Source organism: Dromiciops gliroides, chromosome 2, assembly GCF_019393635.1.
Source record: "Dromiciops gliroides isolate mDroGli1 chromosome 2, mDroGli1.pri, whole genome shotgun sequence".
Lineage (NCBI taxonomy): Eukaryota > Metazoa > Chordata > Mammalia > Microbiotheria > Microbiotheriidae > Dromiciops > Dromiciops gliroides.
Genome location: NC_057862.1, coordinates 545,658,691 through 545,683,250, shown reverse-complemented (window position 1 = coordinate 545,683,250; position 24,560 = coordinate 545,658,691). Strand labels below are relative to the sequence as shown.

Below are 24,560 nucleotides of genomic sequence, written 5' to 3'. Positions count from 1 at the left end.
AAACAAAATGATTATCAGCATAGAGGAGATATGAGGACTCTCCCATAGCATGCCTGCTCCCATGCCTTCCACTTACATAGGATTTATCCTGTATGTACTTCCTTCCCCCCCCCCCCCCATTTTGTCTCCCTCATTAAAACATGAGCTACCTAAGGGCAGGAACTCAGTTTTTGTCTGCCTTCTTACTTAATAAATGCTTGTGGGTTGGCCAAACTAAAGAGGATAAATTTCTAGAGGGAGGAAGTGTACAGAAGAAGTGAGCTTAGGAGGGACTAGTAAGAGGGCCAAAGACTGACTTTGTTGAGGGTCAGTCATTAGGGTGCAGGAGGAGAAAGATGAATCAGAGTTCAATGAATGGTTGAAATTACAAGGAAGACCAGGACAGTTCAATGTTACAGAAGCTAAAGGAAGGGAGGGTTGTTGTTGTTGTTGTTATTTTTTTAAAGGAGTGTCTTATGCTCCCTGAGAGATCAAAGAGAAGAAGGAATGAAAAAAAGGGCTGGTGTTTGTTGACCTTTCAGAAAGGGTATTGGAGAAAGATCCAATTGGGTAAATAAGGAAATTTGTGGTAGGTAGCTAGATCTTTTCATTAAGTAAGGGGGAGTGGGAAAGAAGTTATTTGCTTAAAGTAAATGGAAGAAGGGTTTCAGGGATTTGAGGACAGGAGCAGCCAGGATGAATGGATAAAAAAGTATTTATTAAGTGCGTACTGTGTGCCAAACAAAAGCAAAAAGATAGTTCCTTTCTTCTAGGAGCTTACCTTCTGGGAACACTCCACATAAAGAGGGCTAGGGGTGCCAGCTATTTTGGTTTGGAAAGTTAAAGGAGTGGAGCCTTAAGGGAAAAGATTGGCACATCCTTTCCATGAGTAAAGCTAACATAGATTTGATTATGGTTCCAGAGCTGGAAATTGGAGGGTGGTAAGGAGGTGGCACAATGGATAGAGTGCCCAGCTTGGAGAGAAGACTCATCTTGCTGAGTTCAAATCTGACCTCAGACACATTATCTGTATGACCCTGGACAAGTCACTTAACCCTGTTTGCCTCAGTTTCCTCATCTGGAAAGTGTTGGAGAAAGAAATGGCCAACCCTTCCATTATCTTTGCCAAGAAAACCCCAAATGGGGTCATGAAGAGTTGGACGTGACTGAAGAATGACTGAAAAGAGGAGGATATGACTTTTTTTTTTCTGGGGCAATGGGGCTCAAGTGACTTGCCCAGGGTCACACAGCTAGTAAGTGTCTAGTGTCTGAGGCTGGATTTGAACTCAAGTCCTCCTGAATCCAGGGCTGGTGCTTTATCCACTGCACCACATAGCTGCCTCCAAGGATATGACTTTTGTGGCAAAGCAGCTGTTGAGAAGATGGTAGGAAGTAAATCATATCTGGGACCTACATGAAGTAGGGGTCCAAGGAATGGGCTCTCACCAGTGGCTGGAGATGGGGAAGTTAGTTGATTTCCAGGCAGGAGATAATAGGGTTAAGTTCCAGATCTGGGTGGTAATATAATTTGTAGAAAGGGTGTGCCTTTGCTGATTCTTGGTTGAATTGTAATGGAAACAGAAATGAAGAAGGTTAAAGAGGCTGAGCCATCAACTCTAATGCTGAGGACTCTAGGAATGATGATGCGAATAATAGGAAATAGAAAAATTCAAGCTATTCTTTAAATTTACATTTTTTAAAAAATTCATTAACAAACTCAAATATTAAGACAAATGAACAACAAGAAAAAGATGTTGAAACCAAGGTATTGAATCAAGAAACAGTGTAACGTAGGAATCAGAATAAATTGTAGGATCAGAACTGGAGAGGACCTTAGAGACCAGACCATCTGGTCCTGGAGTTCTTAATCTGTTTTGTGTAATGGAGCCTTTTGGCAGTCTAGCAGAGTTTATAGAGACCTTCTCAGAAATGTTTTGAAGTGCCTAAAATAAAATGCATAGGATTGCAAAGGAAACGAATTATATTGAAATATATGTCTGTCTGTTTGTCTATCTACCTACCTAAAAGTTCATGGACTCCAGTTTAAGAAGCCTTGTTCTTCTAACCACCTTCTTTTTTGGATTTACATTTTGAATGTAAATGAGGACCATGTAGATTGTGACGTTCCTAAATTCCCACAATAAGTAAATTGCAGGGTCAGAATTTGAATTCCTGCCCTTGGATTCTAAATCTAGTGCTTTATCCAGTTTCAGGAATTTGAAAACAATTTGAAATGCTGACCAGTTACCTAAATAGCCTTAGTGTTGGTTTTTCTCATGTATAAATTATACTTCTGCTCCCTACCTTGCAGGATTGTTGTCAGGAAATCATATAGATGTGGGCTAGTTATAGTTATAGTCTAACACCCGTGGAATGGGTTTTTTGAGGTTAGTGTTGGGAATTGAACTTGTCTGGATTAGTTCTAATCATATACTATTTATGTACATTGTGCCTGACAACTTTTTTCTTTTGTTTCTTGGTCAGTGAGATGAGATAGAAGACTGAAGTTTGTCAAAACTAGTATGTCACGGCATCCTTAGAGGGCAAGTACAAAATAAAAATCAGCATTGTTCTTGAGAATTGGAAACACTTGGAGGAAATATACCTTAATGAAAGAATGATGTATTATGTGAACATGATAATGTTATTAGCCTGGATAGGGTCCTAGGTTCCTTGTTCAGTTTGAATAATTTGAGCTGTAAATTTGGTAAATTTGGCTGTTCTTGGATAACATGGTAATTTTAAAAAGCCATTTCAGTAATTTAAGGTTTTTTCTTCCCCCAAACAGAAATTATCTTTTTTCCTATCTTACCCTGGCCCCTGTGGAAAGTGAGTAAAAGTTTTGCTAACTACTGACCAGCTATCAAATGAGAAGATATCTCCTTTAAACACAGGATTTGCTTGTTGGAAATTTTGGTAAGGTTTCAAAAAAAGAACAAGGCCCTCCACTGAAGTCCTGGTGCTATGCTTTATTGTAGAGTGGTGGCGAACCTGGATTCTCAGAGACAATGACCTCTTACTGTAAAACTGGCAGGTCCTACCAAGCTATGTAGGCTTTGAGGATATACCTGGTAATGTACTATGTTATATCATATGTTTGGTGTTGGAGGTACAGCCTATTGAAATTTGGAGGGACTCATTACCATGTTAGTTGTGGGGTGATGAAATTTTCAGTGGTAATACTGACAACCTGTAAAGCTTTAGAAAATTGTCAGCATTTGGAAGATAGGGAGAGGCCAGTTCCCAGGCCAACAAGATGACAGATTCTTGAAGAATTGAAGTGCAATCTTAGAAAAAGATTAAGGGGAAAGGAGAAAAGACTGGCTTATGATGCTAAATTAGTCACACATACCATGTGACTCTACCTTTTCTTTTTTCTTTTTGATCTGTGATTCTTTCAGCAACTCCCAGTGTGGAAATGTATTCTACCAAAACAGATCTGTCAACTGTCCTAACCTCTAGAATTAGAGTTTGCCTGTGGTCATGCAGTGGCAGGACTTAAATGATGATCTTCCGTACTCCACAGTCTCTGCTCACTATTCCATGCTGACTCTCTGCTGTAAATGATGACAAATAAATCAAAATTATTTCTTTGTCCTTTATTTTGAAAGTCCTTTATGTGAATAGCATTATTTGACATTTTGGGATTACCATTGATTTTTCTTTCTGGGGTATTAGTTAGACAATAGATCTTTGATTTGTGTGACAAACAAGAGGATGGTCCCAAGTTATTGAAGGAGAAACAAATGATAGGCCCCAATATATTTAATAAGTGGAGAACTATACACACACACACACACACACACACACACACACACACACACACACACACACACGTGTATATATACACACATAGAGGCATGTGTATGTACACATTGGCATTTGTATACACATGCCTATATGTGTGTGTACATGCATATACATGTCTATGTATATTTACATGTATGTATCTATTACTGTGTGTATGAGGACCCAATGGAATGAAACCTCTATCTGTGTTCTTGATTCTTAACTAGGGTCAAATGAGAGGAACATAAAAATGAGGGAACAGCTTTTCTCATTTATCATCTTTTCACCTGCATGGAAACCCCATGATTACTAGTCAGTTACTGATCATATAGAAAGATGCACGGCACACTTCTATGGCCGGTGTGTAGTAGTGGGGTTTTGTGTGACTAATTTAATCTCAAACTTCCTGGTGTTCTCCATTTAGTGACCATATTTGGGGCCACATATCTTTAACAGCTTGTAATTAATCCCATGGGTGGCATGTCCAGTTTTTCAACGAGCCTTCTGCCCCAGCATGAGAGTTGGAGGTCACTTACTGGAGATTTAGTTTTAATGGGCTAAATGTGCTATATCGATGTTGTTTTCTCCCCCCAAAACACCATATATGATGTGCACTTGTTTTTAGAGTTGAAGCTGAGTATTCTAGTACACATTTAGTCCTGTGACATTAAGTGTCTGACACACAGTATTGACTTTTTCCTCAGGTTTTCCATAAAAGGGGCTCCTTTGAAGCTGGACACTAACTTTAGGGAGTGGGGCAGATTTGGTTTTTCTTTTTAAAATATAAGTCTGAGTCTTGGTAATTATTGAACTGTGAGAACATTTTCAAACAATTTACTTGTCAATAAAACAGAAGAGGGAGGTTAAAAAAAATAAGTAGAGAACTAGACCAGAAATGCTGGGTTTAAATTCCTAGCACTGCCTGGATTCATTAACCTTTGTTTAATCTAAAGCCTGTTTGTTCATTTTCTAGGTGGAAATGTTATTACCTATTGTCCACTCATTCACAGGGATAATACAAGGGATAAAAGAGATCATTGTTGACAGAATTTCTTTTGTGGACTTTGTGATTTGCCTGGAAAAGCCATCTGTGAAAAATCGTATGGGCATTTCTTATATTTGCAGTTTAAAGTTTGGGATAACTTATCTTTCCACTTTTAAGACTTTAGTCAGGGTGGCCAAACTTTTTGATTCACTGCCTTTATGTTTCAGTAATTATAAGAGATGTTATTTTATCATTGTGGGCATTTTTTTCACTATTACAGATGGAATTCCTCTACTTTTAATTAAATAATTTCATGAGTTGCTGTGGCTAAAACAGTTTATTATCTTTTGGCCAAATGCTGGTAATGATGCTCTCCCAACTTTAGTTAATCAATCAGTCCATAAGCATTTATTAAATACCCATTCACTGTGAGATACTGGGCTAGGCATCAGTGTGACAGACAAAAATGAAACTGTCTCTGTTGCCAGGAACTTAACATTACATCGGAGAAAACATGCACATAAACAAATACAAAATAAATATAGGGTAAAATTTTTAGGGGAAGCACCAGTAGCTGGGAGAGATCAGGACGAGCTTCATGAAGAAGCTTTTGCTGAACTTTGAAAGAAACTGGGAAGTGAGGTGACTACTGTACTTTGTGCTGAAAGTATTACCTTCTGTCATAGTTATCATTTCCCCTCCATTCTGGTTTGAGAGTGTATTGAGATGAAAAGTTACAGCCACTTTGTCTTATGTGGAAGAAAATTCTTTTGTTTGGGGTTCAGAGTTTAGGTAGAAGTTCAGGTAACCCATTTGTTTCCTCAGACAGAATAATAGTCATTTAAGGTTTTTTTCACCCTTAGAGAATCATTTTCCTAAAACTACTCAATTCTACTTCTACTTCTCCCTTCAAGGATTCTTTTCAGAGGGTCAAATGTGAACTCAAGAGATACTTTCACCAACTAAAGTAATAACAGACTTCTTCTCTATTGCCCTAATAACTTTGGGGAGTGGTCCTTCCTGGTGTGATTGGAGAAAGGGGCTTAGGGGAGCGTGGTTTAGAAATTAGTTGGACCTTTGATAAGAATGTGTTAAAAGATGTTATTACAAATTTTGAGAATTGATAGCTAAAGAAGGAATGATAAAGTTTATCATGAGATCAGATTATTATTAGTTTTAATTTATTATTATTATTATTATTATTATTGTTATTAGGTTAGATCAAAGACTTTAGACTAGGAAACTGAGAAAAATGATTTCTAAATATTTCTAAAAAATGAAGGTGGGCTGCCTTAGTCTGCTTTCACATTTAAGAATGTAAAGTCTTATTCCATTCTGATTTAAAGCTTCATTTTTTTCCTTCATGTTTACATTTCTTGGAATTTGACACTGTCATTGTCAGTCTCATTGTAATTCATGATTTATTGTAATGTTAATATTTGAAAATATAATCAATAGCATTTATAGAACTTTACAAATATTCTTTTATTGGCACAACAGCTCTAGGAGGTAGATGCTATTATTATCCTCATTTTATAGAGGAGAAAACTCAGATATCCACTGTGCCATTGAGCTGCCTCTATTTATACACAAGTAAGCTGCCTATAGCCTGTGAAATACTAAAAGATCTATAAATAAAGTCAGGGATATGGCTTTTTTTGCCAGTCATAATTTTACACAGTTCTAATAACCAGGACTAGACTAGATCCTTGGATTCTTTTTGCATGACAAGATGCTTAACTATGTGATTTCCCCATCTTCTAGATGGAAAGAATAGTATGAGCAAAGACATTGAGGTAAAAAAACAAAGAACACATTTGGAAAATGTCTAGTTTGACAGGAGACTAGTGCATGTGAAAGACAGAAGTGTGAAATAAGTCAATAACGGTAGGGCCAGAGTTTAGAAGGCCTCAAATGCTAGGATAAATATTATGAACTTAATTTGGTATTTTATGAGAACCATTGAAGGTTTTTGAATGGGAAGCTGTGTGTTAGGAAACCATATAGCAAGAGGTAGAGGCTCTTGTCATAGACCAGGTAAAAGCTGATGAGTGCTTGGGCTTGGGTGGAAGCAATGGGGCAGCTAGGTGGCGCCATAGTACACAGAGTGCTGGGCCTGAAGTCAGAAAGACTCATCTTCCTGAGTTCAAATCTGGCTTCGGACACTTCCTAGCTGTGTGACTCTGGGCAAGTCACTTAACCCTGTTTGCCTCAGTTTCTTCATCTGTAAAATGAGCCAGAGAAGGAAATGGCAAAATCACTCCAGCATCTTTGCCAAAGAAACTCCAAATGGGGTCACAAAGAGTGAGGACACGACTGAAACAACTGAACAGCAACAACAGTGGGAGTTTGGAAAAGAGAGGAGAGTGTGTACTTTGGAGGTCAGGTTATTAGCACTTGGTAACTGAAGGGACAGGGGACAAGGCAAAGGGCGTTGTCATGAGTTTATGATTTGAATCACTAAGGATGGTATTAACAGAATGACCAGTTAGGAGGAGGAGCCAAGTTTGAGAGGGGAAATTGAGTTTGATTTTAGGAATGTTGGATTTGAAGAGTTGGGGGAAAGCTAGATGACAATGACTAAACAAGCAGTTGGCACTGTGGGACTAGAAGCTGAGGGAATGGTAAATCATCACAAAGGTAATACTTAAAGCAGTTGACACCATTATGTGAAAAATGTGCTAATGAGAGGACTTTGATGAATTAGGGAAGAGGAAAAGGAACTAGTGATGTAAATAAGGAATAGTGAGAAATAGGAAAACTAGGAGTGTCGTGTCAGCAGAGCTGGGGGAGGGATGACTTTTTTTTTCTTTAAGAAAATATTGATATCTTTTGTTCAATCATCCATTAAGCATTTAAGTGCTTTCTATGTGCCAGGCACCTTATTAAGTGCAGGGGTGGAGGGGAAGGGAATAAGCATCAATATAGTACCTACCGGGGGCAGCTAGGTGGTGCAGTGAATAAAGCACTGGCCCTGGAGTCAGGAGAACCTGAGTTCCAATCCGACCTCAGACACTTGACACTTACTAGCTGTGTGACCCTGGGCAAGTCACTTAACCCCCATTGCCCTGAAAAAAATATATAGTGCCTCTGTACCAGATACTGTGCTATTTGCTTTTCACAGATATCTTATTTGATCTAGAGATAGAAGGAAAGGTACAAGACAATTTCTGTCCTCGAGAAGTTTACAATCTAATGGGAGGGATGACATGCAGACGGCTATGTCCAAACAGGTTGTATACAGGATAAATATGAAATAATCAACACAAGGAAGGAACTGGAAGGCACTAGACCTCCGAGGTGGTGGGGAAGATTTCCTGTAGAAGGTGGAATTTTAGCTGGGACTTGAAGGGAGCCAGGAAGTAGAAGTGAAGGCACTTCTTTTGTAATTTGAGGAAAGGAGGAGGTACTTGTTCTGAGATCCGAGGAGCACTGGAGGGGAACTGAATGCCAGCTAGGTGGTGCAGGAGTGCTGAGGAGACAGGAAAACCTGAGTTTGAACCCTGCCTCAGACAGAAGCTGGTGACTTTTGACAAGTTACTTACCTCAGTTTCCTCATTTGTATAATAAGGAGGTTGGACTTCATGGTGTTCAAGGTCCCTTCCAGCTCTAAGTCTGTGACCCTGTGAGGAAAGGAGCTTGTGCTGGGTGACCTCACCCTTCTCGGGGAAGCCCAAGGTGACGTTGCCTTTTATAACAGAAAGGACCGAAGAAAAGTTTTGCCTTACTCACTGTAGGACCCAAAGGGATTGATTGGCCTGTAGGAGTGAGGACCTAGCTGCGTTTAGACAGCATGAATTGCTTCTTGCTTGAACCATGACAGTGTTTTCCTTTCTCTTCACTTCCTGTCTGTCCTCCCTTTAATCCATCCTGTAGGGGGATAAGGTTTTTAATTCATAACAATTTTACATTTGAAGTTGTTTTCCTCTGTTTTCTCTGTGGCCAGATTGATGCAAGGGAGGAAGAGGAGGTGGGATATTTATTTATACTTTTGGTATTATCTGAGAAGAATTCAATTTTCTCTTTATTGTAGAAAATAAAAATAATAATGGAAAAATGTTAACCATCTTTGACAGGTGCAGGTACCAGTTAGGAAGGTGTGAGTGGTTAGAACACCATTCTTCAGTTTCAGGTGAAATCTTATGGCTTTTAAATGGTTATCAGTGTTCCTTGAAAGGGAGATTAGCTAGGAGCCTGTGGGGATTCATAGCCATGCATTCAGTTGTGGGGGAAATTGTCTTCTGCTTTATATGCTGCCAGAATTCATGACTGCTTGAAGGAGTATTGCTTCCCTTCTTTGGAGCAAAATATCTGTGAAAATAAATATGTTAGTGTAAAAATACACCAGTGCCAAAGGAAAATATAAATGGGTTTCTGGGAGAGATTACCCCAAACCTTCACTTTGGGGAGGGCCCAGGCTAGCCAAACTGTATTACCCTCTCTTCCTGTGCTTCTGACTTTCTGAACTTCTACACCATGTCTTCACTGACCACTCTAGGTCCTCCCTCAGTACCTGGGACTTCCTTGGGCTGCAACATCCCTCTTCTATGCAATTCCTCAAGGTGTCCTGCCTCCATTTGGGAGAGAGGCTTAGGTTGGCCAACCTTCATTTTATAGACTTTAGCACCATATCTTGCCCCGACTCCCTCCTTTTCAGCTCTTTTTGTGTTGTCTTTCCCCATTAAAATGTAAGCTCCTTCTGTCTTTCTCTTTGCTTGTATTCAGATCTCCATGGCTTAGCAGCTGGTGGCATAGTGAATAGATGGCTGGGAAACCTAAGTTCAGATTCAGCCTTAGTCTCTAGCTGTGATTGGAGGGGGGGGGGGGGCGCGGCAATGAAGATTAAATGACTTGCCCAGGGCCACACAGCTAGTAAGTGTCAAGTGTCTGAGGCCAGATTTGAACTCAGGTACTCCTGAATCCAGGGCCGGTGCTTTATCCACTGTGCCACCTAGTCTAGTTGTGACTCTTAACCCTTCTCTGTTGTCCCCCAACTAGAAAATGGGGATAATGATAGCATCTACTTCCTAGGGTTGTTTTGAGGATCAGATGAGATAATAATTGTAAAGCACTTAGCACAGTGCCTAGCACATGGTAGGCACTGTAGAAATGTAAGCTGTGAGGAGGAGGGGAAGGGGGAACACTGTGCCCGGTACATTGTAGACACTTAATGCTTGTTGCCTTACCTGTGGCATTTAGCCAGCAAATATTTCCTGAGCGCCTACTCTGTGCTGAACATTATACTAGGAGTTGTAAGAGAGAAAGAAATAAAAGACTCATCCTTTTGTGCCAGGAGGTTTCTTGAATGGCAGTCCAGCTGGTGAGGTAAGAAGTATATGTGATAGTCTTTGAGAAGAACTCTTGTATTCAAGATGTTGAGAGACAAAAACATCTGGTTGTTAACATATTTTCATAAGTTATTTGTCTATACTGTGGCAGGGTCATTGTGGGCCCAGGACTTGGTTGGAATTATTGTGTGTTTAAGATTTCTGTTTTATTAGTTTACCCAGGGATGAATGGGCTTAGAGTAACACATTCAGTTTATTCTTTTTTTTTTTTTGGTGGGGCACTTGGGGTTAAATGACTTGCCCAGGGTCACACAGCTAGTAAGTGTTAAGTGGCTGAAGCCGGATTTGAACTCAGGTCCTCCTGAATCCAGGGCTGGTGTTCTATCCACTGCACCACCTAGCTGCCCCGCACATTCAGTTTAACAAACATAATATTTATTAAACACATACTGTGTTCAAGGTATAGTGCTAAGTTTGGGGATGCAAATTAAAAATCGTCCCGCCCTTCAAGGAACTTGTATTCTGCTGAGTTTGTTTTGCTACACTCAAAAGACATGATTTATAACCAGAATTCCAGTTTATTAACTTAACCTTAGAAATAACACCCCAAAAAAGGAAAGGAAAAAAAGAAATAACACCCAAGTGGACCTGAAATTCTTGTCAGCTGGTCAGCACATTCCTTTTCTAGTAGAAACATCTAATTGGGGAATCAAATTAAGATAAGAGGGTTCCTTGATGAATAGAGAATCAGAGTAAAGGGAGTTGGATGGTCTTAAGAGGTATTCTCATCAATCTATAAATAACTTTCTCCACTATAAGAATTTACGAGAATGTATCTCCCAAGGCAGAGGAATGCATGTGAACTGTCAGCTGGCCAGAATATCCTGTTCCTGGGATAGCTGAGGCAGGAAAATTTGTTACTGGTCCAATTCTAGTTTTTCAGCATAACTAATACATTTAAAAAGATCTTCTTATGATGTCCATGAATCTAGATTAAAATTCGTTATATTTGGGGGATGAAATGTGGGAGGCAAAACGAGTGTCATCAGACACAATTTCCAAGTCCTCTCGTGGTAGTTGGCTTCTACAGTTGTGTAGTTTTTCATCTGTTTTGACCTAGAAAAGCACTTATTTCACTGTTTTATGCACCATTTACAAGTAGAATCCTTGCTCAAAGTTGGTATAACCTGTAAAAATTGCTCAAGTACCTACGAGGTCACCAGGAGGGCTTGAAAAAGTAGGTGTAAGACATGTTCCGTATCACCCTCCAGAAATTTATACTCTATCTGGGAATGTATGTACATGAAGCAATAAAGGTTAATACAAGACACCAAATAATACATGTGGAATACTGAAATGCTGTTTCATTTGATCCTTACAAGTCCCAGGCAAGGTGGGTGGTAGCATTAGCCCCAACCTTTTGGGTGAGAAAGCCATAGCAGAGAGAAGCTAAGTCTTGCCCTGGGTCTCAGAGCGAGTAACTGTATGAGTTGGAATTCAAACCTAGGTCTTCATGACTCCAGGCCTAGGATTCTATCCACTACCCCCAGAGCTTTTATCTTTTGTATATGATAACCTAGCTCTGTGACCTGTAGACAAGACAGTTAACCTCTCATTCCTGATTCCTGAGATGCCTTCTAGCTCAGAAACCTGTTATGCTAAGACAGAATTCTGTAGGAATCCAGAGAAGGAAGAAATCTGTGTGCTAAAATAATTAGGAAATGCATGATGGAGGAAATATGACTTGAACTGAGTCTTATGGACAACAATATAACATAGCACTTAAGGTTTGCAGAACTCTTTTCTTATAGCAACCTTATGAGGTTTGTAACGGGGGGGATGGAAGTTGCTACGTTTAAGTCTGGGTGCTATGGATATTTTATCTATGAAGTTATGTTATCATTGGGGAAAGGGGGACGATTCCACTGCTTTTAAGGTAGATACAAAAAGCAAGAGAATTAATGCTTATTGAATTCCTGCCATTTGATATGGGTAGAACTTTCAGGGGGTTCAATTTGAGTACCAGAATAATAGCTTTGGGTTATTCATTCAAGTGAGGAAACAAAGGCCTAATAGAGTTTTAAAGTCTCAAGAGGTTTTTTGTTGTTCCCCCTCCCCTGCCCCCCCCCCCCGAAAAATGCTACCTCAGATTCTATGGGGGAGGGAGCAATAAACTTTTAGTAGACAAAGATCCTTACCAGGACATAAAGACCTTATTAATAGTTATATATAAGCACAGTGGATAAAGCACCAGCCCTGGATTCAGGAGGACCTGAGTTCAAATCCTGCCTCAGACACTTGACACTTACTAGCTGTGTTACCCTGGGCAAGTCACTTAACCCTCATTGTCCTGCCCCCCCCCAAGTTATATAAAAATTTGTATGTGCATGTGTCTATACTAGCAAACCATATTGAAGGGTATCACTTGTTACAGAATTCTAAGGAGCAAAACCATGTCTTCATACATATAATAAAAGGAGGTATAGAACTACAGAGAACAGACATTATGGAAAATGTTGGTATTTTGTTGTTGATCAGCTGTGTTTCAGTCATGTCTGTATTGACTCTGTGGACCCTGCCACAAATAGTCAATAAACTATACATCTTTCAGTTGGATGACAGTAAAGATATGGTCTGCTGTAGATAACATTTTGGAAAACTTGACTCTTCTTGTCTCATGCTTTCACCCAGGATTCCCTTGAGATATGTTAAGATTACTCACAGAGATTTTGCAGAGATAAATGGGCATATGGGTCATTAGCTAGTAACATTTTCTTGATTGCCTTTTTCTTGGGTTGTAGTATCACAGGTTAGGCTGGAAGGAACATAAGAGAACCAGAGTTGAAACCCACACTGCCTGATTCAAAATTCATTATAGTTTCCACTGCTTTTTGTTGCACTCAGAAACATCTGTGGTTTTTTGTGTTCTCTCAGTATTTTCTCTTTCAGATATCTTGAAAATTTATTCTTCAGTACTTTGAAGGTTATATTTATTTCTAGCACATACCTTCTCTAATGTATACTTGTTCTAAGCCAGCTGTTTTTTAACTGGATGACTCCACAGGGGGCTGGGTCATGAAGCTGACATGCCATCTTCCCCGACTCATCATCATCAATTGACTGAGACTCATGGGGCTCTGTTTTCTTTAGTGCCATTTTTTCTTCCATTCCAAATATGTTGGCTCTACTGTTATTGATGGAGGTGGTTTGTTTGTTGTAGAAGTCTTGAAAGAACACTTCAACTTTTCTCCTATTTATCATCTTTCCATTTTTGTCATTAAATACTCTTGGGATGATGTGGCTTAACTTCATTTCTTGCCAACATTCTGCAAACTCAGTTTTCCCTCACTTGCTTCTTGAAAAATAATAAAGTAGGGGCAGCTAGGTGGCGCAGTGGATAGAGCACCGGCCCTGGAGTCAGGAGTACCTGAGTTCAAATCTGGCCTCAGACACTTAACACTTACTAGCTGTGTGACCCTAGGCAAGTCACTTAACCCCAGTTGCCTCACTTAAAAAAAAAAAAAGAAAAGAAAAATAATAAAGTCACAGGATTATAGGTTTGGAGCAGTATGGGGTCTGAGAAACCTTCATCTTATCTCCTCATCCTCCATAAAAGCTTACAGATGAATTCATATTCTAAACTGGTGTTGCCTTTGGCTGCCACATCTGTGCACTGGGGTAGATACAAGGTTTAAAAAGCACCCAGTCATTGCCTTTTGGGAGCTTACAGTTTGGTATAAGAGTAAGACATCAATGCATATAGCTTGGCATTCAGTATTTATTTAGGTGACACAGCTGGCAAGGGTCAAGGCCAAACTCAGGTCTTCTTGACTTCAGTCCTGGACTCTGCAGTGAAGCAGTCACAGAGTCCACTTATCCCTTGTTCTCACCATGTGACCAGCCCATCTTTTCCCCATTCATACATTTCTCTGGTATCTTTTACCCCATCGCTTCTTCACAGTGCCTCATTTGCCGTAGGTTGTAGCCTGTTCACATCATGTACCTCTCCATTGCTCTCTGTATGATATTTATTTTTGATCCCTGGCTCTTATATTTAGAGAATCAAAAGGTTCATTAATCTTTATGGATGGTTTAATAACTCTGTAATTCTCAGCACCTTCTGTTGTCATTCTATCAACATTAATTGTAGAAGTTGAAGGAGGCTACATGGGACTGAGGGCCATTTTATATATTTCTTTGTTTCATGGATTGCCTTTTTTTTAAGTATTTTATTTTTCCTCAATTAAATGCAAAGGCAATTTTCAACATTTGCCTTTCAAAATTGAATTCCAAATTCTCTCCTTCCCTTGCCCTCCCCCTCATTAAGAAGGCAAGCAGCTTGATATAGTTTATACTGTGTAGTTATGCAAAACATTTCCATATTAGTCATGTTGTAAAAGAAAACATAGACCAAAATAAAAACCCAAGAAAAATAAAGTAAGTAAAAAAGCATGCTTCAATCTGTATTCTGACTCCATCAGTTCTTTCTCTGGGGAAGAGAGTTGTCTATATTTTCCTCTATTCTGTTTCTCCCATTTATTCTATTCTCTCTCTCCTTTCACCCTATCCCTCCTCAAAAGTGTTTTGCTTCTGACTTCTGATCATTGTATTGCTGAGAATAGCTGAGTCATTCACAGTTCATCATCTTACAATATTTCTGTTACTGTATACCATGTTCTCCTGGTTCTACTTATTTCACTTTGCATCAGGTCATATAAGTCTTTACAGGTTTTTCTGAGAGCATCTAGCTCATCATTTCTTCTAGTACAATATTCCATCACAATCATATAAAACAACTTCACAACTTGTTCAGCCATTCCCCAATTGATGGGCATCTTCTCAATGTCCAGTTCTTTGACTCCAGAAAAGAACTTCTCTAATTATTTTAGGTCTTTTTCCTTTTTATCTCTTTGGAGTTAACTCCTAGTGGTGCTATTGCTTGGTCAAAGGGTATGCATGATTTTATAGGCCTTTGGGCATAGTTCCAAATTGCTCTATATAATGGTTGAATCAGTTCACAACTCTACCAACAGTGCATTAGTGTCTCATTTTTCCCACATCCCCTCCAACATTTGTCATTTTCCTTTTGTGTCCTACTAACCAATCTAATAGGTGTGAGGTAGTACCTCAGAATTGTTTTAATTTGTATTTCTTCAGTCAGTAGTTATTGAGAACACTTTTTTCATATGCTTATAAATAACCTTGATTACTTCATCTGAAAGAAAACTCACTGTTCATTTTTTTTTTCTCAGTTATCAACTGGGGAATGGCTCTTATTTTTATAAATTTGACTCGTTTTTCTATGTATGAGGCCTTTTTCAGAGAAACTTGCTTCAAAATTTTTTCACAGTTATGATTGCTAAAACTGCATTTCCCTCCATCCTATTTCACTCCTGTTTATTCTATTCTCGCTCTCCTTTCACCCTGCCCCTCCTCAAAATTGTTTTGCATCTGACTACTGCTTCTCCCATTCTGCCCTCCCTTCTATGAGCACTCCTTCTTCCTCATCCTCTTCTTATTCCCTTCCCCTCCTACTTTCCTGTAGGGTAAGGTAGAGTTCTATACCTGATTGAGTTTGTATGTTATTCCCTCTTTGAGCCAGTTCTGATGAGAGTAAAGGTTAAAGTGTTCCCCACTACTTCCATGGGTTGCCATAGTTGAGTTCACCAACTGTTGGTTAGTATAGGTTTCTCTATACTTAGCCAGGCTGGTCCTTAGAAAGCAGTCACAGTCTTTTGCCAAGACTTAACTTGAAGCCTTCTCTGCATCTTAGAACCTGTCAGAGATTGGGCTTCCTTGGCATAGCCTTCAAGAGCCCAGGGCTCCTCGTTCACCATAGTGAAGAAGGAATCAGCAGGACTTTTGTCCATACAGGTGTAAGGGGCTTTAAAATTCTAGCTATACTATCTAAAATCTAATGAGTGGTCGCCAATAAATTATAAGCTTTAGCAAGAGTATTTAAGTGTTTAAGTATTTATTAAAGAGCATTAGGATCAGAGAGAAAGGTAAAAATCTAACTATTTCTAAGAGACCCCATCATCCGACCTGCCATGGCAAGGTCAGGAACCAAAAGAAGAAGAACCCCTCTGCCAGCATCCACTTCCTACTTCGTGTCCTCCTCCCAGAAATGGGAGGCTTCTCAAGTTGATTGGCTGGTAGTTTTGATAGACAGTACCCACAAGCAAACTTCCTGATGCCAAGGACCTGACCACATGACTTGCCCTCAGGTGCCTTCTCCTCATGGCAGAGCTTTTCTACAGTAGCTTTCTAGCAGGTGGCGTCATTCCAATCATTACACAGGGAAAACCAAGTGAAGAAAGCATGCCTATTTCCCAAACTGTGATATGCTGTTTGGATGCATAACGCAAAATGCTGATCCATTAAGACATATATCTTAGACACTTAAGATAAATCAGGCCTGGAAATAAAAAAGCTGAAGAGAGTGTCCTGGTACATTTGAGAAATGTGTATCACCTTCAAGTAACTTCAGACTTCTCCCTGAAATCCCAGTCTATTTTTTAAACACTAGTGTTCTTCCAGTGTAGGCAGTTAGAAGTGGCACAGTGGATAGAGTGCCATGTCTGGAGACAGGAAGGCTCATCTTACTATGTTCAAATCTAGCCTCAGTCACTTACTGGCCCTGTGATCCTGGGCAAGTCATTTAACCCTCTTTGCCTCAGTTTCCTCATCTGTCAAATGAGTGGGAGAAAGAACTGGCAAACCACTTCAATATTTTTGTCAAGAAAACCCCAAATGGGGGGGCAGATAGGTGGTGCAGTGGATAGAACACTGGCCCTGGAGTCAGGAGGAGGACCTGAGTTAAAATTCGGCCTCAGACATTTAACACTTAGCTGCGTGACTCTGGGCAAGTCACTTAACCCCAATTACCTCACCAAAAAAAAAACCAACCAAAAACAACCCCCAAAAAAGAAAACCCCAAATGGGGTAATAAAATGAAAATGCAAACATGACTGAAAATGACTGAACAACAGCAATTCTCTTAGTGCTGCCATATTGTAGTGAATTATGGAGTAACGCTATCTGAGGAATCAAAATTACAGTCTACCCAAAAAGCAGTGGAAATACATATGGTGAATATAGGTAGTATTATACAAATGGTACTGCAAGAAGAAACATAATAAAAGATACAATTTAAGAGATGTAAGACTAGAAAAATAAGTAAGCCATTCATGTAGCAAGAACTAGAGATAACAGGAGAAAGTCTGTGGGCAGCATTAGTGCCTGAATAATAATAAGAATGTGTGTTGGGGACCTGGGGGAGGTTATTTTTAAAACTAAAATGAAAAAGTTCACATTTCTCCTTCAGAGTAAAACCTAGTAAAAACACCATCAGACTTTTTAAAAAATTAGCAATTTCCAACTTATTAGCAGTAACAATAAAAAATAAAACACACATTACATAACCTTAAAGATTATAGCAGCTTTTTGGCTGCTGAACGTTTCTACAACCTGTTTTATGCCTTTGTATATTGACTAAATCCTTCTTTCTGGTGTTTATAATCTATGTGTTTATGTTAAAAATGTTCTCTTGTAGTTTCTTCTGTTTCTTTTCAGTGAAATTTGAAAAGGGCAAAGTTCTAATAAGTGACTGTTGTACTTAGGGTACAAGGATGTTTTCATCTGTGATGACAGTTTGACTTGTATCATAGATTCCTTAACATATCTTGTAAAAGCAGCCTTTACTTGTGGGCAGATTATTCTGATACTACTGTTTAGATACTATAAAGAAAAAGTAAAGCTTCCTCTTCAGAGATTAAAAAATGATAAATTTTGTTTCATCAAGTTATATAAATCCTAGTGTACTCTTAATTAAATGCCTTACATTATATAGTCTCTTTAAAGTTTTTCTGCAGTTATTGATATACTCATGTGATTTTGATTTTTATTAATATGATCAATCATTTTTATGATTTTCTTATTATTGAACCAACTTGGAATTCCTAACAAATTCAAACTAGTCATAGTGTGTAATCTTTGTGCTATGTTGTTGTAACTTCTTTGCTAATATTTTATTGAATATTTTTGCTTCAGTGTTCACCAGAGATATTGGTCTGTACTTTTTTCCCTTGCTTTGTCTTTTTCTGATTAGGCAAAAAAAACCTATTTGTATCATAAAAAGAATTTGGTAGGATCTCTTTTAGGTTTTTTTTTTCCAGTTTATGTAATATTGGATTCACTTGCTCTTTGAATGTTTGATATAATTCACTTGTTGTGTTTGTTTTATTTTTGCGGGGCATTGGGGGTTAAGTGACCTACCCAGGGTCACACAACTGGTAAGTGTCAAGTGTCTGAGACTGGATTTGAACTCAGGTCCTCCTGAATCCAGGCCCAGTGCTTTATCCACTGCACCACCTAGCTACACCCCCCTTTTTGTTTGTTTTGTTTGATATAATTCACTTATAAATACATCTGATCCTGAGGGTTTTTTTCCTTTGGTAATTCATTTAAGGCTTGTTTGGTTTTTTCCCCCCTGAAATAGTGTTATTTAAATGTTCTTTCTTCTGTTAATTTGGCTATTTGTTTGGGTATATATTAATTCATTTCATTTGTTATTTATTGGCATATCATTGGGCAAAATTTCTAATAATTTCCTTTATTTCCTCTTAATTTTATTTGAATTCTTTTTATTTTTTGACATTGGTAATTTGATTTTATTCTTTTTACAAAAGATTAACTTTTTTATTTCCCCCAACCTGTTTTTTAATTCTATTTATCAGTTCCGATTTTCTTCTTTTAGTTTTATTAATCTCTTCTTTGATTTTCATGATTTTGGGTTTTTGCATTTGTTGTTTTTCTAGTTTCTTTTAGTTGTATGTCCAGTTCATCGAACTATTTTTCTCTCTTGTTGAGTTGAAGTGTTCAGAGATATAAAATTTCCCCCAAGAAGATATGATGTTATAATGGATAGTCTTGGATTCAGCATCAGGAAGATCTGAATTCAGATCTTGACTCTGTACTTATAAGCTGTGGAACCCTGAGTATGTCACTTAACATCTTGGGGCCTCAGTTTACTCATCTGTAAAATAAGAGGGTTTGACTTGATGACTTCCAAAGTATCTTCTAGCTTTAAATCTATAATCCTGTGATCTTGGTTTTGGTATTGTCTCATATTTTGTCATTTCTTTTGCAATTATTTAGCATTTCTATGATTTGTTCTTTGACTTTAGTATTAAGTCATTTTTGTGTCCATTTAAATTTGAGCCATTTCTTCAAAGGCCTTTAGTTAATTGTTATTTTTATTGTGTTATTGTCCGAAAAGGATGTGCTTAATATTTCTGCTTTTCTGTATTTATTTATGGCATTCTCATTCTAACAAGGTCAATTTTTGTAAATGTGGCATGGGGGACAGCTAGGTGGCACAATGGATAAAGCCACAGTCCCTGGATTCAGGAGGACCTGAGTTCAAATCCCACCTCAGACACTTGACACTTACTAGCTGTGTGACCTTGGGCAAGTCACTTAACCCTCATTGCCCTTAAAAAATTAAATTTTTTAAAAAGTGGCACGTACAGTTGAGAAACACATGTACTTTTCTCAATTGTAATTTAGTATTGCCAGAGAGTCACTATAGCTAACTTTTCTAAAGCCCTATTCAGGTTCCTCACTTTATCATTGTTTTTCCTCATTGTTAGGTTTATCTAATTCTGAGAGAGCTACATGGATGTCCCTAACTATTAGTTTTGATCTATTTCTCCTTGTAATTTAGTTTTTCCTCTAAGTTACTCATATTCACTAAATGAATTGAAATATTGGTGGAATAGAATTTGGGTATTGACTCTACTTATGGATTGTATTTTATTATTTGTGGCATCTTTAAGTGTATTAGCTAGCATTTATATAATGATGAGCATTTATATAGTGCTTTAAGGTTTGCAGAACACTTTACAAAGGTTATCTCATTTTATCCTTATAACCACCTTGAGTGCTAGTATTTTTATTTTTCAGATGAGGAACCTGAAGCAGATGGAGGTTAAATAACTTGCCTAGGGTACCCAGCCAATAAGTGTCTAAGGTTGTATTTGAACTCAGGTCTTCATGACTCCAGGTGTAGCTCACTATCCTCTGTACCACCTCGCTAGTTTCACTTTTTATACTTTCTCTGAGATTATTATTGTCACCCTAGGTCTTTTCACTTCACCTGAAACATAAAAAATTATGCTTTGGCCCTTCTTTTTAACTCTGTATAAATTTTTATGTTTCATTTGTATTTCTTTTAAACAACATATTATTGGATTCTCCTTTCTAATCTAGTCTACTATCCTCTTCCATTTTTTGGGTGAATTAATTCCATTTGCATTCACTGTTCATATTCTTTTATACTTTTTCCTCTCTTTGTCTCCTGCCCCCCTTTGAAAATAATGATAACTAACATTTATGTAGTGCTTACTGTGTGCCAAGGACTGTGCTAAGCACTCTACAATTATTATCTTGTTTGATCCTCACAACAACCCTGTGAGGTATGAGCTGTTATCCCCACTTTACAGATAAAGAAACTGAGGCCGAGAGAAGCAGTGGTAAAAGAGAAAGAATATGATCAACACTAGTGGTTTGCTTCTATTTCATTGCCTATTCTTTTTTCCCCCTTCCTCAGATCCTAATTATTGGTTGTTATAATTTCTTTCCTTTTCATCTTCATTTTACAGCTTTTCCTCTGAAATGAAGTTTGTTTTCCTTGGGATTATTCCCTCCCTGACCTTACCCATCTAATTAAACCCATCAGTGAATTTCTTCTCAGAATGTTTTTAAATATATAAAATAAAGTACATAGAAATAGAAGGAAAATCAATCATATTGAAATATAGTTATCATGTTAAAAAAATAAACAAGTCCATAGGCCTCAGGTTAAGAACCCTTGATATGTGGCCATTGATTGATTTATTATGTAGGTTTATTGACTTTCATTAGAAAAATTATTCCTTACTCTAACCTTAGATGAAAGATATTTGTGGTCTAACCTCAACCTGAATTAAAAAAACCAAAACACTAAATGTAAGCTTTTCTGTTTCTCCCACAGTTGTGGCTCCTGAGACAAAGTAACTTAAACACTTTATGATATAAACATTTGAATCAGGATTATTCCCCATTTGATGTGCAGCTACTGCCTGGCATATACTCCCAGTCTCAGAGCCTGGAAGCCCTGATCATCCTGAGGAGATGCACATGAAATGTGATGTAGCTCTATAGATACCTCTTGCAAACTTACTCAGACCTCAGCCTTCTGCCTCTGGCTCCCCTGGGAGCCCCACCCACTTGCTGACATCAGCAACCTGGGGTCAGATTACTGAAGTCAGGAGCCCTGCCAAACTTCCTGATATTTGAGGCAGCACCTCTTCTCAGCAGCATGGTGTCCCACTTATCCATAGACAGTAATACTTGGGATCCTTCTGAAGTGAAGTAAAGCTTAAATTAGGTACCTGACAACCCTTCCCATATTCCATGATCCAACCAAAGTGGATTTCTCTCTTTTCCTCATACATAGCAGTCCATTTCCTATCATCATGCCTTTGCTCGTGCTTGGAGTGTATTCTTTCCTTACTTCTGTCTCATAGACTCCCTCTCTTCCCTTAAGATGTAGCTCGAACACCATTTTCTTCTTTTTAATCTTTTTTTTTCCAGTTACATGTAAAGATAGCTTTCAACATTCATTTTTATAAGATTTTGAGTTCCAAATTTTCCTCCCTCCCTCTCTTCCCTATCCCCTCCCCAAGACTGTAAGCGACCTGATATAGGTTTTTTAAATATGTGTATATGTATGTATGTAAGTGTGTATGTGTATATATATATATATATATATATATATATATATATGCAATCACATTAAATATAATCCCACATTAGTCATATTGTGAAAGAAGAATCAGGACAAAAGGGAAAACCTCAAAAAACAAAAAATGAAAAACAAAAAAATATAAATAGTATGTTTCAATTTGCATTCAGATTCCACTCTTCTTTTTTCTGGATGTGGAGTGTTTTTTCTTGGAGCATTGCATTGCTGAGAAGAGCTAAGTCTCTTGCAGCTGATCATCCCACAATATTGCTGTTATTGCGTACAGTGTTCTCCTGGTTCTGCTCACTTCATTCAGCATCAGTCAACTTAAGTCTTTCCAGGTTTTTCTGAAATCTGCCTGCTCATCCTTTCTTATAGCACAATAGTATTTCATTACATTCATATACCACAACTTGTTCAGCCATTCCCCAATTGATGGGCATCCTCTCAATTTCCAATTCTTTGCCACCACACACCATAAAGATAGCTGCTAGAAATATTGTTGTAGATGTGGGTCCTTTTCCCTTTTTATGATCTCTTTGGGATACAGACCTAGTAGTGGTATTACTGGGTCAAAGGGTATGTACAGCCCTTTGAGCACAGTCCCAAATTGCTCTCTAGAATGGTTGGATCAGTTCACAACTTCACCAACAGTGCATTGGTGTCGAACACCATTTTCTGCATGGAGCCTTTCCTTATTCTCCTAAAAATGCTCATGGTTTTTTTTCCCCCAAACTGCCTCATTTTAATTATTTTGTATATATTTGTATAATATATATGTGTATGTGTGTATATACACTTCATACACATATATATACATGTAAAATATCCTATTATCCTTTCTGTATCACAGGGGTTAGAGGTGTGGCACTCCTGTGATCTGGAAAATCCATGTAAAATTTTTTGGCCCTCCCTTTGTACCAGAGAAGAAGCCTGGATTATTATGGTATTAAAAGATAAAATATGTTGATATTATACAATACTATACATATATTGTATGCATCCTCAGTTTCTAAACTTTTTCTATGTAGTCCATTGGCCTTTGCATGCCATCTGCAGTTTCTTCAAAACTCCCCCAAAATTCTCATTTAAATTCTTATGCCAAGCCACCATATATTGAAATTGTGATGGGGAATGTCACAATGTGGAAGGGATCACTGTATACATAATGTATGTATGTATATGTGTGTCTGTTCACTGTATAACTTTTATATATGCTTGGTGTTTCCCACATTAGAATGTATACTTGTGAGTAGGGATTATTCTTTGTGTAAAGAGTTTTTACTTATATCCCCAGTGCATAGCACAGTGCTACAATAAGCACATAATAAGCACTTGTTGATAGATTGATGATGTGATACACTTCTGCATAACTTTAAGATTCAGCCTTTCTGTAAACTTATCTTCTCATCCCATTATTTTATGCTACTTATTTATTGTCTTTGTTGGACATATTTACCTTTGAAAACTTGAAATCTTAATGTTCCTAAAGAAACAAGCAAACCTTCATTCCCCAGATTTGGTGAATAACATTTGAGGTTGACCCACAGCTAGGAGAATTAGCTAACACACTGGACTGATGATAAAGTCAGAATGCAAAAACATCTTGACAGGCTAGTACATTGGGCTGAATTCAAGAAGACGAAAAATTCTGTAGATATAAATGTTTTAAAGTCTTACACCTGAGAGAGAAAAGTTGACTTCACAAGCTTAGGATATAAAAGGTGTGGAGGGACAGCAGCTGTTTTGAAAAAGAGCTAAGCTTTTTAGTGGGTGGCAATCTCATTCTGAGCCAGCAGTATTGATGAGACAGTAGCCAAAGAAATGAGTGTGATCTTGGACTGCAGCAAGTAAGTAGCATAGCATGTAGCATGGCTGAAATGATGGTCCCACTCTGCAGTTTCCTTGTCAGACCACATATGGAGAATTGTGTCCTTTTTGTTGTTGTTCAGTCATTTCAGTTACATCTGACTTTTCGTGATCTCATCTGGGGTTTTCTTGGCAAAGGTATGGGAGGGGTTTGTTGTTTCCTTCTCCAGTTCATTTTTCAGATGATGAAACTGAGGCAAACAGGGTTAAATAAAAACTGGGGAGGTCAAAGCTTGAAAAAAAGGAGGCACAATGAGGATATGTTGGTTATCTGCAAATATTTGAAGAAGGGCTGTTATGTGGAGGTGTGAATAGACTTGTGCTATTTGGCCCCAGGGAGTAGAATCAGGAGAATGAAAGTTGTCAAGAAGCTAATCAATGCTTGATGTCAGGAAAAGTCTATTGATCCAAGCTTCCCAAAATGGAATGAACAGAGAGGTGATGGGTATCTGCAATTCAGAGGTCTTTGCTGCTGAGGTATCTTCCAGTTTTCAGATTCTGTTATTCTATAATAGAGGAGCTCTGGAAAGCCACCATTTTACAAGTTAACATTTAATACAGTAGGAAATGAGACTAGATGATTGTGAGTAGGAGTGGCTGGAAAAGCTGTAGTGGAAGAGGCTTATTACCAAGAGGTAGGCCCTGATAGATAGTTGAGGAGAAAAGGAAGAATGCTTCAGGTAAGGGAATCACCATTGATATATATGTCAAAATTTGTATGGTATATGTGGGAGAAGTTGAAGATATTTGCACGATAGAGAGTATTTGTTAGGGATTAGTAAGAAAATGTAGAAGAAAGTCAGATTATTGAGGGCCTTAAAAGTGAAGCACGAGATTTTGGATTTTATGTGGAAGCTAATAA

General features: G+C 38.2%; 1 protein-coding gene across 3 annotated transcripts in view; it reads left to right on the top strand.

Moving 5' to 3' along the window:
- The window catches only part of EXTL3 (exostosin like glycosyltransferase 3), a 103,928-nt gene that overhangs the window by 19,283 nt on the left and 60,085 nt on the right, over positions 1–24,560 (top strand). The gene's annotated exons all lie outside the window — the stretch shown is intronic.